This window comes from Schistocerca gregaria, chromosome X (genome assembly GCF_023897955.1).
Source record: "Schistocerca gregaria isolate iqSchGreg1 chromosome X, iqSchGreg1.2, whole genome shotgun sequence".
NCBI lineage: Eukaryota > Metazoa > Arthropoda > Insecta > Orthoptera > Acrididae > Schistocerca > Schistocerca gregaria.
Window position 1 is genome coordinate 74,673,521 of NC_064931.1, and position 16,852 is coordinate 74,690,372.

At 44.0% G+C, this 16,852-nt stretch overlaps 1 protein-coding gene across 4 annotated transcripts in view; it reads right to left on the reverse strand.

The window, feature by feature from the left end:
- LOC126299587 (ras GTPase-activating protein raskol-like) overlaps positions 1-16,852 on the reverse strand; it is a 703,968-nt gene that overhangs the window by 392,396 nt on the left and 294,720 nt on the right. Inside the window, exon 1 of one of the 4 annotated variants that reach the window (XM_049991603.1) lies at positions 3,630-3,849. The exons of the other annotated variants lie outside the window; for them this stretch is intronic. The gene's annotated coding sequence lies outside the window, so the exon portion shown is untranslated. Of the gene's footprint in view, positions 1-3,629; positions 3,850-16,852 lie in introns of those variants that run through there. 4 annotated transcript variants of the gene reach the window in all.

The following is a 16,852-nucleotide window of genomic DNA, read 5'->3' on the forward strand; positions in this document are numbered from 1 at the left end:
CGCTGTGCCTGCACTCTGGAACCCCTGCCGACGCCTCTCTTCCCGTGCACACGCTACTATCGAAGTAACTCGTACCTAAGTGTGCCTGAAGGAAATCTGGTACACGAGGTGGATGCGGGTCCTGAAAATGTGTAAGGGCAAACAATAACTAAAGTCATTACAGTGATCAATCCAGTTCTAGTGTCTGTCGGTGATCGACAGAATCAAAAGGATTGTTGTACAGAACGTCTCTTGTACCTAGAACTACATACGTGCGGTAATTCAAAATTCACTGTAAAGGGCGTAGCGGAGAGAACACGATACCAGTATTAGCCACTATCCGTCCTGTTCCAATCGCGTATGTGGCGAGTGTAAAATTACTTCGTAAGTGCAGTGTTATCTCTTATCTTTCTCTCGTGATCGCTAGGCGAGACTGAGGAAGAAGAATTGTTACACACATCATTTCTAATGCCGATTCTCTAAATTTACCCAACACAGATCCGTGACAACAAAATCACCTTCATCCCAAATTCCCATATAAGTTCCTTGAGTTTCTTCGTTAGAGTCCTGCATGGGCTATACTTACTATAGCGATCCTAGCAACACGTTTCTGAATTCAGTTAAAGGCTGTTATCTGTTCTAGCTGATAATATCGCCAACCGCTGTAGAAATAATCCAGTAGCGGCCTATAGGTCAAACTAGCGTCTGGCATGGGATTTTCTCAACGGACTTCATTTCCCTTCCCACAAACGCCATTATTCTGTACACGTGAGGCTAGATAGTACGTTAAAGGGAGAGTATTTTTCTGTTTCGTACTCGTCTGTTTAAAAGACAGTGCAGTAAAATATTTTTAGTGCTACGATTTACGTCATCAAAATAACTTTAGAGTTCCTGAAACGAATACAGTATAATAACGATGTTCACTGCGAATATTTTCGTTGAAACAGACGAGATGATATTCGATGTGAGAATTAAGTCCACCGGCACACGCAGCTATAGTACGTTTTCATGACAGTGGCCATCAAACTACATTGTTCCCGCGCATTTAAGCCACACACGTACTACTTACGTTTGTAAGAACATTCTGACCAAACACTGACACATGACATATCAGTCTACTCCCATTTTCATGACTTTTCCAATACCACAAAAGGAATGCATCGTTCAATAAAAATAATTTGCCATGTCTCAATATGCAAAGGGGTCACGGATGATAATTACACAGCAAAACACGCACCCCTTTGCGTAGTCTCTCATAGCAAACACCTTATTTCGTTTACTTGAACAGTTTATGAAACATCACGGGGGCAGAGGGGGGGGGGGGGGAGGGGGGGCGGGAATCCATGTTGTATGGGATAGCATGCATATGACAGTGAAGCGTTATGATGTCCATTATTTCTTTATGATGCCGAGGCAGGTTTTTTCCTTGTTTTAGTGTGGTTTAACATGAAGCTATTAGGGGGCCTAGTTTGAACAGGACAAACATTATCCTTAAACGATGCAAGCAACAAATAGTCAAACCGACTTAATACGTCTGGGTATCTGTATCTCTGTATCTCCAACCGCACTACCTCAATCGGTCCAAATTATAGCACCAAAAATGTAACACAGTAGTTCTCTCTCTTTTTGTGACATCTTTCAGAATATTATGATAATAACGTCAGTCTAGCTCCACTAAGTCAATTCTGGAAGTAACTGACGATTCAATATGCCCAGAGTGTTACTTGTTATACATTTTCATATTTCATACACGGATAAAAACTGATACATAGTGTTATTCATTTAATCTGTTGTGGGTAGACGACCGTAAGACGCAGCGCACAGTTTAAGGGGAGAGGGTTTCAAATCTGCGCTCGGACATCCTGATTTAAATTTTTTCGTGATTTCCGGAAACAACTTTCGGAAAACATGGAAACTGTTCGTTGAACAACGTCAAAAACGGTCTTATCCTTGTTCATATGAGTCTGTGGTCTGTCTCTACTATCCACAATGTGGACAGAAAATGAAAACCTGACATTCCTTCCTTTCCTCGAGTAGACAAGCAGCTCGATCTGCCCTTCTGGAGCACCATACGGAATATTGTTGCCCTCATCGACAGGTACGCAGTTCTTTCCGCGTTGTGGCGTAGCCTACATCCCTGTTTGCTTTCTACAAAATGTGCCCTACTTTGCCCTTTCTCAAACGGCAATTGCAACCCAAAATGTATCTTGCCTTTCTTCAGAGCCTCCACATTCTACAGACGACATTATGGGTGTTTGAAACTTATCTATCTACTAGAAGACACACAAGTGCAAAATAGTGGAGTCTTTTGGCAATTCAATGTACACTGTTTTTTCCCGAATCGAACAGCAGTTGCGCAGTGGTGGATCACTTACCACGAAAGGTTAACGAGCATAAAATATATTACACGTCGAAGTATTACGCAGAGATTGTAATTTCAGTGAGCAGTCAGTCGATATTCGCGCTCTGGAATGACCAGGAATCTAGACAGGGTGTGAGCGCTAGTGTGTGAGCCGGCAGAAGACACAGGCGCCCGCTGCCGCCAGCACTGCCAAATGAGGAGCGCCTATTCACAATGTTACGAATACAGAAATCACGTTGGCCGAGGCGCGAGCCGTTATCAGAGAAGCTCGTAGCGCATTAGTGTCGCGGACGTCCTCCGTTCCTCCCGATAAGGCTACGGTTCTTCCCTGAGGCGGCGGCGCGCACAACGGGGCCTTTCACCGCCTGCGAGCTTCTCTCCCCTCCAGTCGGGCCGAGCCTCTTACGAACAGCACACCCTGCACCACGGATAACCCAACTAATGAAGTAACCGAGCCAACGAACAAAGGGGGCGAATTAACGAGATGTGAGGGACAGCAATCGCGGATCAGCGTCACTTGCCTGTGAGAAGCGGCTACGAACATCGCGTACTCAGCATTGTCCTAAATCGGAAACGCTTTATCAGCGTTTAATGCGTGGCGCTAATTGATTAAATATCTGTAAGGAATAGTGTCCCGTTTCTGAATAAGTTACTAAGCACCGTCAGTTCTGACAGAGACGCGAAACACTCCATCACTTCGGTCGTGGCAGTTGGCATTGAGATAAATGCTTTCGATCCGTATTAAAACTGACACGACTTAGTCGTAGCATATTTTATCCCTGCAGTCCATGACGAAGCGTAACGCGGTAATGAAATCTCTTACCCGTCCTGTTTAGCACAAAATGTACTCCGGGCTTTAAATATCACTCCAGTACTTCACTGCTTCCTCGCCTTCTAACCCTCCTCCCCTCCCCTCTCTCTCTCTCTCTTTCACACACAACACACACACACACACACACACACACACACACACACACACACACACACACACACACACACACACACACAGAGAGAGAGAGAGAGAGAGAGAGAGAGAGAGAGAGAGAGAGAGAGAGAGAGAGAGACTCGGGCTCTAACGCTGAGCTCGCCACTACCAGCGAGTCAACAGTGACACAATTGTTGAAATACAGTTCGGAATTGCACCCTTAACCTTCGCTTAAATTCGTAACACACAATTTTTCCGCGCACTTGAGCTGCGGCACAATCACAAAAGCAGTGAGTTCTCGCTGCTGCACGGCTCGCTGGCGGCGGGGGTGCGGAGTGCAGTAGCAGCGGCAGCGGGACTTGCCAGAGGGCTGGAACAATGACGGGAAGCTCCACCCAGGGCGGCGTCGGCGTCGGCTGAGGCTACGCTGGGCCCGTGCGGCCCGCGCGGTGCAGTAAACACGACTGAGGCATCCTGCGCTGCCGCCGCCGCCGCTAACCGCAGCGCCGCTTCCGCCGCCAGCTCATCCTGGCCCCACGCCGCGCCGCGCCACGCTCGTCCGCAACAAACAACTCGCTACTCTTTCCATTCCACCTCGTCGCATCGTAACGTCCTTCCTCGTTTAATCGAACAGTTCCCCACGAGACACCGCAAAACTAAATATTTTACCAGGGAAAACTCCGATGAGGTCACTAGCAATCGAACGTAGTACCCACGCGTCTGTGTTAACCACTACCGTATTTTACCAACACCGACTCAAAGGAAGGCCTCGGCGCTTGTTCGTGCCGTCACGTCAGCTAGGCACGGCGAACGCCAGGTCTGTTGCAGGCATACTCATAATGGTAGTATCTCCCTCCCTGACACAGGAAAATGTGAAACTATTGGCGGTAGTTGACCCTCACACATTGTTCTGAGAGATTTGTGCAATCAATTAATTGTGCAATTCATTACTCTTCTTAACAAACAGTGTACTTCTGGAATTAATTTCCACCTGTTTTAAGGACTGACATACAAAAACAACTTCATGGTCCAGCGGCAACAGAATTCGTGCTTCTTTACCTAATTTGAAAATCTGAGCCGGCCGATGTGGCCGTGCGGTTCTAGGCGCTACAGTCTGGAACCGCGCGACCGCTAGGGTCGCAGGTTCAAATCCTGCCTCAGGCAAGGATGTGTGTGATGTCCTTAGGTTAGTTAGGTTTAAGTAGTTTTAAGTTTTAGGGGACTGATGACCTCAGAAGTTAAGTCCCATAGTGCTCAGAACCATTTGAACCATTTTGTAAATCTGAGAAAGTTACGTTTGTACTGGGTTGCTTTTACAAGAAACTGGGAACATATTGGTGCTCTTCTTTAGGGATCTTGGTTGACTGTGGGGTGAACAGTACTGAATGTTAATGAAATATCTGGCGATTGTACACGTTGGGGGAGGGGGTGGGGGACAGAAGAAGAGCCAAAAGAGAGATACTTGTTTTATAAAATAATTTTTTTTAATATTATAAAGTTTCTCCTTTCAGTTGCAAGAGGGGAATATATATCTTTTCTAATGTGCATGTTTAAAAAAGTTTAAGTTCGGCAGTATTTTCGATGTATGAAGCTATTTTGTTTCCTGTTTAGAATTCCTTTCGTTGAAAACGGCTGTAATCTAATCACTGGCAACAGATGGACATTTACACATGTAAATTAGTTCACATTTCCAGTGACTATGTCAAACGAAAATAAATAAATAAATAAATAAATAAAAGAAACGAGTTCATTGTAAAGGGGTTGGGCTAAGTTTCGATAACAAAATAGATCAAGTAAATATAGTTACTTGAATGTAAAATTTCCGGACTATAAGATGCACTCTTTTCTTCGAAAAATTGCCTTCAAAATCCGGGTGCGCCTTATACTCGAAATCAATATAAAAATGTCCTGTGTTCTATTTAAAATTCCCGTAAATCTTAAAAATGGCCGTATATTCGATGCCGCGGGAGACATACCTCTATCCGGCACCATTAATTCGACTGGCACCTGCAGTGCTTCAGTCTCGAACCGCGCGACCGCTACGGTCACAGGTTCGAATCCTGCCTCAGGCATGGATGTGTGTGATGTCCTTAGGTTAGTTAGGTTTAAGTAGTTCCAAGTTCTAGGGGGCTGATTGATGACCTCAGATGTTAAGTCCCATAGTGCTCAGAGACATTTTTGAACCTGCAGTGCCCCGATGTGACTAACACGAGTTGCGGAGATTCACAAGCTCGCTAACACTGTTTCCCTCCCGCTCCGTCATCACAAACACAGAAACTGTCTAGCCTACTATGCGTCACTGCAAACTACGGTGCCAGTGATCTTGTACTGAAAGTCATTTGTGTTACCGGTAACAGTAGAATATTTTTCTTAATAGCTAGTTTCTTAACGAGAAACAATAATAGGCACTCGTAAGATGCTGGCTATAAACTGAAAGTAATAGCATATGCAAAATAACACGGAAACAGAGCAGCTGAGCGACATTTCGGGCCTCCACCGACAGAAAACAACAATTCGCGACTGTCGGGCTAGTAAAGAAAACTAAATGTGCACATAAAGGACTGAACGCAAAATGGCTAAAACTAGAAGATGATGTACTGAAATCGATTCAAGGACTCCGTCGAAATAGCGTTGGAATTAATACGAAAATGATTCAAATACACGCTTCTAAGCTACAGCGGAACTTAACAGACTTTAAGGGTGGAGTTGGCTGGTGCTACAGGTTTATACAGCGTCACGGACTTAGAACGCGGAACAAAACCAAAATATGTCAGAAAATGCCTCAAGAGTTTGAAGAGAAAATATCATCTTTCCATCGCTTTATTATTCAACATCGAAAGAAAAGCAGTGTTGAACAGGCAGATAACGAATATGGACGGAACTCCTCTGACATCTGATGTGCCGAGAAACAGAACTGTTGCCATTACAGGCGCTAAAACTCTAACTATAAAAACAACTGGACGTGAAAAAATGTTGTTCTGGCGATACTGAACTTAATCCAATGATCACTGTCGAGCACAAAACAATGACAAAACCTTCGTAAATACCACCAGGCGTTGTTGTTCGTGTACATGACAACGACGAGGTTGGTATAACATTATGGATTAACAGAGTGTGGGAGAGAAGGATAAGTCCTTTATTGAAGAAGAGTTGTCTCCTTGTGGTAGATCAGTTTAGTAGTCATTAGAAAAAAATCTGTGCAAGAGAAATTGATACAGGGAAATACAGAGCTTGCTGTTATGCCACGAGGACATACTTCACAACTGCAACCTCTTGATGTCTCGATAAATAAACCACTTAAAGTATAAATGAGAGAGGAATAGAGCAAATGGATGATGGATGAAATACAGCATGAATTCAGGCGAAGAAAGTTTAAAACGACCCACAATCAAACAAGTGTGTCAGTGGATAAAACAGTTGTGTTCTAGGGTAAGAGAAGCCATTGTTAAATCTTTCAAGAAGTGCGGCGCAAGTAACGCTGTCGAAGTTAGTGAGGACCATTTATATATGAAGAGGACAACGATGACGAAGAAGAAGAAGAAGAAGAAGAAGAAGAAGAAGAAAGCTCAGATGATGATTTTCATGGATTTTAAATGTCAGTTCGGTTTTATAAACTAAGAACTTCTTTTTAGTCTGGCTTTGCAATGTAATAATAAAATGATAATAATATTTTCTAAAACAATTGCTTAAAAATAAAGTGCGTCTCGTAGTCCGTAGCGTCTTGTAGTACGTAAAAGAAGGTAGTCCCCGGAATCTGTCTACGGAATGAGAGGAAGGGCGACATAAAATTACGGCACAAAAACCAGAGATGCTCCAGTACGTAGTACGCCTCGGCACTTCTCGATGACATGACGGAACCGAAATTAGAAACACGCTTCATATCAGATGGCTGACAATTGTGACGTGCACTCAGATTACCGTTTACAACCGCACACTTACTTAATTACCCTGCGTCCCTGGAATATTACAACTCTTGGAGCCTTCCTTGAATTCGTTTAATCACATGGTTCACATGGCTCTGAGCACTATGGGACTTAACATCTATGGTCATCAGTCCCCTAGAACTTAGAACTACTTAAACCTAACTAACCTAAGGACATCACACAACACCCACCCATCACGAGGCAGAGAAAATCCCTGACACCGCCGGGAATCGAACCCGGGAACCCGGGCGTGGGAAGCGAGAACGCTACCGCACGACCACGAGATGCGGGCACGTTTAATCATTACATACACTCGAAAGAGAGAGAGAGAGAGAGAGAGAGAGAGAGAGAGAGAGAGAGAGAGAGAGAGTTCAAAATGGGTTCAAATGGCTCTGAGCGCTATGGGACTTAACATCTGAGGTCATTAATCCCCTAGAACTTCGAACTATTTAAACCTAACTAACCTAAGTACATCACACACATCCATGCCCGCGGCAGGATTCGAACCTGCGACCGTAGCGGTCGTGCGGATTCAGATTGAAGCGTCTAGAACAGCGCGGTCACTACGGCCGGCCAATTCAGCAAGTTAATAACGCGCTGGTCCACCTCTGCTCCTTATGCAAGCAGTTTTTCTTTCGACTTGGCATTGATTGACATAGTTGTTGGATGTCCTCTTGAGGGATATGGTGTCAAATTCCGTCAAACTGGGACGTTAGGTCGTCAAAACCCCGAGATGGTTGGAATACCCTGCCAATAGCTCCAAACGTTCTCAAATGGGAAGAGATCCGACGACCTTGCAGGCCAAGGTAGGACCTGACAAGCACGAAGACAAGCTGTGTACGGGTGGGCATTATCTTACTGAAATGTAAGCTCAGGATGGCTTGCCACGAAGGGCAACAAAATGGGGCGTAGAATATCTTAGCTGTGCTGTGCAGGTGCTGCGGATGACAACCAAAGGGATCCTGCTGTGAAAAGAAATGTCACCACGGAGAATCACTCCTGGTTGTCTGGCCTTTCAGCGGTCGACATTCAGATTGGTATCCCACCGCTGTTCGGGGTGTCTGCAGACTGGTCACTGGGACTCATTTCGAAGCGGGACTCGTCACTGAAGACAATTCTACTCCAGTCAACGAGATTAAGCCTGTCAGGAGACGCCTCGAACAGCGGTTGAATATCAGTCCGACCACCGAGCGAGGTCGCGCAGTGGTTAGCACACTGGACTCGCACTCGGGAGGACGACGGTTCAATCCCGCATCCGGCCATCCTGATTTAGATTTTCCGCGATTTCCCTAAATCGCTCCAGGCAAACGCCGGGATGGTTCCTTTGAAAGGGCACGGCCGACTTCCTTCCCAGTCCTTCCCTAATGCGATGAGACCGATGACCTAGCTGTTTGGTCTCTTCCCCCAAACAACCCAACGCCAACCAATCTGACTGTCGGCCGACATCCAGGAGTGATGGTCTGGAGTTCCATTCCATTTCACAGCAGGACCCATTTGGTTGTCATTCGCGGCACCCTTACTGCACAGCGTTACGCCGACGATATTCTACGCCCGTTTTGTTGACCTTCATGGCAGGCCATTCCGGGCTTACATTTCAGCAAGCTAATGCCCGCCCGCACACGGCGAGAGTTTCTACTGCTTGTCTTCGTGTTTGCTAAACCGTATCTTGGCCCACAAGGCCACCGGATCTCTCACAACCGAGAACGTTTGGAGCATTATGAGCAGGGCCCTCCAACCATCTGGGAACTGTGACGATCTAATGCGCCAGTTGGACAGAATATGATACGATATACGCCAGGAGGACATCCAACAACTCTTTCAATCAATGCCAAGCCAAATAACTGCTTGCATAAGGGCCAGAGGTTGACCAACGTCTTATTGACTTGTTCAATTTGTGAAGCTCTTTATCTTCAATGAATCATCCATTTTTCTCTGAAATTGTAATCATTTGTTTGTCTGTATATATAAATCGAATTTACTGATGTCCGTACGATCCGCATAATTCGTCCGTGATGCGCCATTTTTTTCTTAGAATGTATTATAAATCAAACTCCCCGGCAGCGTTTTTCTGTCTATATGTGAAGACTAATCTGCGGAATGTACTTGCAGGGATTTTGATACAATTTTCACTAATATATAGACTAATTCACGAGGAAGGTTGGTGTATATAATTTATAAATCCACCCTGCCGTCCAAAGTACTCTCGATTGACACCACTGAAGTCGCGAATGGCGGTGATTTGGGATCAGAGGAATGCACACTACAGGGTGTCTGTCTCAGAGCTGTCCTTGAATTAACCGATTTGTAACAGTTCGTTGTCACTTTGCTGGCAGCTGGTGCTGCAGATGCATTACGATGCGCCAGAGCCATACGCCGAACACAATGCTCTCGGTAGTGCCACGTGGCCGTCCGGAGCCCGGTCTTCTTGCGACCGTACGTTCTCGTGACTACCGCTGCCAGCAATCGTGTAGATGTACAGTGGTATATTCCTGCCAAGTCTTCCTGCAGTATCGCAGAAGGAACACCCACCTTCTCATAGCCCTATTTACGACCTCGTTCAAACTCAGTGAGGCGTTGATAATAACGTCTTCGCCGCCTCACAGGCATCAACCCGCGAAATCCATTGTCAAAGGTACCTAACTCCCACGACCGTTACAGAGTGTATTTAAAGTAAAGCTGATTTGCATCCTCATAATGACGCTACTTGTGCTACTCTTTACGCGACTGGTTCGAAATTTGAAGAGAAATCATCTATCAGACGTAGGAGCTCGCCTACCAGCTTTCTTTCATGTCGCAAAACCCCTACCTCGCGTTGCGAGTTCTTTATCCGTTAGTGTATTTTGTGCAAATTGGCTGAACTACTACGATGTTTGACAATTAAGTCGTCTTTCGTGACAACTTTCCTGGCGTGCACTGCTTAAACCGTTTAACTTACATGAAAATTAATAGAATTCGGAGTCACATTAAGTTTCCTAACGTTTTTCTGTTAATTTTGACAACTCTAAGAGGCCGGCAGCGGTGGTCTCGCGGTTCTAGGCGCGCAGTCCGGAACCGTGAGACTGTTGCGGTCGCAGGTTCGAATCCTGCCTAGGGCATGGATGTGTGTGATGTCCTTAGGTTAGTTAGGTTTAATTAGTTCTAAGTTCTAGGGGACTGATGACCACAGCAGTTGAGTCCCATAGTGCTCAGAGCCATTTGAACCATTTGAACAACTCTAAGAAGTGGCCTATAAAAAAAATTACTGCTGAGGCAGACAAGTTATCCAGCTGTAGATACTTTGAGCTTCCCGTGCGAAATCAAGGCGGGTCGTTAGTCTAGAGAACGTCTAGACATGCCGTATGCAGATAGAATAAAAAAAAGATTTCGACGGTTGTTCATGAAAATTTCCTGAGTGTTTCATTATAAGGGACCCGTGGTCTCTGGTGGCTCTTTACAGAGCTATAATGTATTTACGATTTTTCCGTTTTTTACCTTTTATTCTTGAAAATACCTACACAACAGCGAAAAAGCCTGTAATATCGTCATCGAAACTTACGACACAAAACAAATAGTAATGCAACAACCCTGACATGCAGAAGTATTGTGATGCGGTTGCCGTCGCTACGAGAACAACGTAAAGTAGCCTCTTTGCGTTTTTCTTCCATTGCATTCAGCGAACTAGTGCATCAGGCGCGTATCAGAGAACTCCTCATTAACAAACGATCCATACTACCGTGTACTAGTGTTAACGTACCACTGCCACTGCCGGAAAACTGCAGCACTGGATGCATGCTTCAGACTGGAGAGTAAATTGGACATTACTGTTGTAAAAGTACAGAACAAACAACTCAGAGCATACTGTCAAAATTTGCACTGCTGTGCAAGTATTTCCCGTGAAATACGGGCATAAAGGTAAATGATGAAATGAGACACCGGAGACCACGAGTCCCTTATGCCAAAATACTTAGACAGTGCCACTGAGCAACCTCCGAAAATTTGTCGGCGAAGCTGGGGTACACTCTGTATAATGTCGCAACACCTCAAGTGTGCCCAGATGACACGCTGCTGCAACGAGAACTACAGGAATAATGAAACAGTCGGTGTAAAGCTATCAAATCACTGGTAAATTAAGTCGACATAAAAAAGGATCTTTTGCGTTGCAAGGAGCTCAACACCTCCATTAATGCCTATTAGAAAACGGTAATGTGGTCCGACTCTACTCTCATACTGTTGCCTTCATCAGGGAAAACTTACATTCCGGAACGTCTCCTCACAGCCGTGAAGCCTCGTGGAGGTCATACCACGAGTTTTCGATGAGTAATTAAGAAAGTTAACGAACTAGAAAAAAATAGAAGAGGTGTTGTCGTAGACATCGACACATAACTAATTCTTTGTCAGTCAAAACAGGAATGACTATAGAGGTAGGGTTTCAGCTGACAAAAAAAGTGAGAATTATTTCGAAATATGAGGCTCAGATGAGACAGCAGCATTCATCCACATCTGAAGTTAATGAAGGGCATTCAGGTATTTTATTAGATTGTGAATCAGATTAACCAAACTGAAAACAAACTGGAAACACTTAGAGCTGAACACAGCCAGCCTGTAAGAAAAGTAAGTGTCATTTCGAGAAATTCGTGTGACTATAATGAGATAAAGAAGGATTCGTCTCAACGAAAAGTAACTAGAAGTTAAATTATTCGATATCAGTCCACTGGGCAACATGCCGAAGCTACCTGCGAGGTGGCGCAGTGGTTAGAAACTGGAATTACATTCGGGACGCCGACGGTTCAATCCCGCGTCCGGCCATCCTGATTTAGGTTTTCCGTGATTTCCCTAAATCGCTCCAGGCAAATGCCGGGATGGTTCCTTTCAAAGAGCACGGCCGACTTCCTTCCCCGTCCTTCCCTACTCCGATGAGACCAAGGACCTCGCTGTCTGGTCTCGTTCCCGGAAACAACCCAACCCCGAAGCTGCCTGTAGGAACGACGACACATAAGTCTGCGTGAAATACAAAGCTAAGCTCTAATTTTTAGATGAAAAACACGTCTACACTAAAAGCCAGAACAGAAAAAGTATATTTAATTACTGCCAAAGCTCGCCATTCTGAGAGGCTTACACACATGACTTCTTCCAATCACTCTCTTACAGGATAAATCTGACGAATTTCTCGCACACTGCCGTACCCATTTAGACCAAGTCACTACACAGAACAGGTTGACACAGAACGTGTGAGCAAGTCTTCCACCTTATTTCAGTACCATAGGCAGTGTCTAGAAAATATGACTTTTAGTAGTGAGGAACTTAACTCACAACAAACAGAAATGATTATGAGCAAGAACATTTTCAGCATTCGACAAACATTTAGAACTTAAATATCAGTTCGCAACTTAAGAAAACTAAAAAAGGAACGTCAACAAGATTAATGTATTTAAAAAATTATTACTAATTACGAGCCGGCCGGAGTGGCCGTGCGGTTCTGGGCGCTACAGTCTGGAACCGAGCGACCGCTTCGGTCGCAGGTTCGAATCCTGCCTCGCTCATGGATGTGTGTGATGTCCTTAGGTTAGTTAGGTTTAATTAGTTCTAAGTTCTAGGCGACTGATGACCTCAGAAGTTAAGTCGCATAGTGCTCAGAGCCATTTTGAACTAATTACGAATTTATTTTGAGAAGGATGATTATTAAAAATAAAATCTGTAAATACTTTAGACAGCATAATTCAAGTTGAATACTGTCCAAAAAGAATAAACAATCCTAAGCTACAGCTGAGATGAAAACTTCAAGTTGCCTCTTTAGCCTACTCACAGAAGCAAATGCAGCGACATAGATAGAAAAATAAAATGCGTACAGCATTGAGTTTCTATTGACTAGATTATGCTTCGTAGTATCATTCTGCATCTCACGTCTTTCTGCCGCATCTTACGAACGGAGTGTCGTTTCGTCCGTTCTTTTGGGGACGGTCACTGGTAACTCTCTCGGCGCATTTCTCCATTGTCATTATACCATATTTTTGTACTAATTTTTATGCAGATAATATGCAAAAGGAAATGTGTAATGCATTTCAAACATTCCACGATCACACCTCCAATATACGATTATCCAAGGGGATCCAAATAATCACATCAACGTGAGATTACGCTGTACTTCAAAAATGGTTCAAATGGCTCTGAGCACTATGCGACTTAACTTCTGAGGTCATCAGTCGCCTAGAACTTAGAACTAATTAAACCTAACTAACCTAAGGACATCACAAACATCCATGCCCGAGGCAGGATTCGAACCTGCGACCGTAACGGTCGCTCGGTTCCAGACTGTAGCGCCTAGAACCGCACGTGTTGTGCTTCCTATTAGTTTGATTCCCGGTGGATCAAACAGACTATAATGCGCTCAAGGTATGAAATGAGAAGAAATGATAGTTTATACGACAGCGGCTACGCATCACGGCTGCAAATTCTTTCCTTGCAGTTCAACTCCCCCACCTCGCAGCGTCGATTTGGCAACGTCTGACCTAACTTTACGTAGTGTCAAGAGATAACGTCTGGGTAGTGAAAGGTATACGACTTATTTGACAGTGCACGGCGGTATATATATCTCTACCGGCAGAGCTGATGAGGCTTAACGAACCGAGCCTTTGGCCAGGAAAGTGTGGAGGATCGTTTACGTATTATCTCTATCATCGCTATCCTCTCCCTTCCTTTCTGTGTAATTTGTTGTTAGGGACTTGAATGTACAGCGTTCCCCGCCAATCCGAGCGTAAAATAAATCTGTGTTATACTTGCTAAGTACATAGTCGGACACGATGTAGACTTGGAAAGCCAAAATTTAAATTTAGCTCGCGTTATTGAAATAGCTTCTCGGAAAAGATAACCCCAGTCAACACGCGGAAATTGAGAACCTATTCATATCCAGGTGCAACCAGTGGCTTCTAGAGATCGATACCTCCAAAAACTAGGTAATAGTTACAAGACGAACTACCTGCAGTTTCCGCTTCTACGACTTTTGCGTTGCCGTATACAACCGTCCTATCCCAGTTAACAAGTACACTAAAATATCTCTGACTAATTCTTGATCCTGAACTAAGGTGGAAACAGCACCTCATAACCATCCAACAGAAAGTTTACAATATACTAAAACTACTAACTGGCTGAACACGGCGATTGCATTGCTCTGACATCCTCCACATCTAAAAAGCCTTCATCCGACCAATCCTCTCCAACGCATATATCGCCTGGGTATTCTATCAATCCCTCTAAATTCTTGAACCCTACCTACATCGCCTAGCTTTCAGAATCCTCCCTTCCTTTATCAGCTTATTTATTTTCTCCATCACCTCCTCCCACATTGAACGCCTCCGTCTATCCTATACCTCCCATAAATTCGACTCCATCAATCCCATTGTTTCCCGCCTAATCACAAATCCCAGTGTGCTGCTTTGCCTATATAAAGACACCCCACCCACTCCACCCAGCGCACTCCACGTATTTACCTCTGTTATCGGATGTAGCCTGCCCCTCCCCATCCCCTCCCAGTCTCTCTCCCTCGTCTTTCCTCCTCTTGGCCACGGTCTAGCTATCTGAACATTGAATGGAGTGATCTCCAATCAGCCGTCCTCGCACATTATACCTATCCGTACCACCCAACCCACCTGAACCTAGTAGCCCCAAAACGCTTAAAGTACACCAAAAGACCAATCCACCTCTCCTCTCACGATTATTCCTCCCTCATATCAAGTGTTAGTGAAATGTAACACGGTGCAGTATTTGTTTTAACTTTTTCGCAACTTATTGTTTTTAAATGTCATATAACATTTTCCTATACGTTATTTTTAATGTCATCAGTGACAAGCGTCAAATTACATATTTAAAACCTTTGCACATATTTCATCCTTTGAAAATTTTTATCCCATTTTTGTATCTTTTCGACTCCTTTGGCTGAAGAGTGTCCAATTGTTCCGCTGCTAGCCCAACCTTGCGATTCTGAGACGAGGGAATAACACTGCAATAAAGAAAAAACCGGAAAAGTACGAGTAGGAGCAGCACTCTGCGGGTTCCGTACAAGCTTAATTATGTATACAGACAGTCCACCTATAGGATTTGAAGAGTGAATTTGAGGGTATCAAAACGTGATATAAATGGCTGTGTCTCCTGATTGCATTCACTTAAAAGCTTAAATATTTTACACCGCTAAGGGACCTTGGACCTTAGTATTTGACAAAAATTTCAACTTGATACCTCTGTCCATTTGGACAGACAAAAAGGTAGAGGACAATAAAAGACAAAAATGATGTAATTATAAATCAACAATTTTCGGATTTTTCCTTTTATTGTACTGTGACACCATGGTTCTTGTCAAATTTAATGATTGAAGGTCAACGGGAAGTTTCCTATGGTTTCTGATAAGTTTGCGAGTATCAAAACATGTGACACAAGTCAACGTATCTTTTGACCGTATTGACTTACAAGCTTAAATGTTGTATACCGCCGAGAGACCGTACACCTTAGTATTTGCCATAATTTTCAACACGATACTTTTGTCTGTTCCTGAGAAAAAGGGGTCACAACTGACACAAATACGAACATCAAAGAGACCTTATATAGCTTCCATTTTTACCGATTAATGTACTGAACCTCAAAAAAAGGAAATTGAGAAATAACAGATATGTCCTGCATGTCAAACAAGAAAGGTGTGATGTCTTGTTGCTGAAACATGACGCCCCCACCATAAAAAAGCGAGTTGGCTGGCCATAACACGATACTGCGACAAAACCGCAAGCCAACAGGGAACAGCTCTCCACAAGGTCGGCAGTCACTGGTGGTAGGTCAGCGTTAGTATTCGTGAGGTTAAGTTCTCTTCCGATCCCTCAGAATTACAGCGATCGTATTCATATACCAATGAATGTACATAAACTGGGGTGCAAATTAGTAGTACAAGCGCAAGCTTGAAAGAGGAACACAGTATCAACAAATATCTGAAGTTTTCGGTATATTGCAGTTCCTCGAATTTCTTTTTCCCGATGTGAGTGACTGCTACGTTTGAAAAAGAAAATCTCTTTGACAGCTATTTTAGGACTCTTACCTTCGGAATCTTCTTCCTTTCCTAAACGATTTCCAGTTTATCCCTGATCTGAAAGAAGCTCGAACTGAATATTTGCACTCTTTACTGGGTATTATGATGTCTCGGTAAGGTCTAGCAAACGTGATTTTCCATTACATTCTTTCGACCTGTAGATGATGTTTCAAATGCGTAACTGCGTCGTCTAGATGACTAACGAATTTCTGTGTAGTTTAGTTGTATCTTTATTGTGAATGCTTCTGCACATGAAAAAGAAAGGCTGAGGACAAAGTGGTCAACCCACCGAGCTTAACGTCCCCATGAGACGGAGAGACGAACAATAACGGAGTGCCATCCCCTCACTCTGCGAGATACTGACAACAGCTTTGGAGTCGTGAGTGCAAAGCCCAGTAATTAAGAATTGTCCGTTGCCATCTCTCTACCTTTTCCTGTCAGATACTTTCGATGAACATTTCTTCCACTACCAGAGCTTCGACCGTCTTTCTCCGGATTGTTGGTAAGTAAGGTCTACAAGAACGGCACACCCCTCTTCTTCTAGTTCAAAAATTCACAGGACACATATTATAAAAAGTCTACTAACAGACTGTTTAGTTTCTTTGAATCCTGTTCTAAAC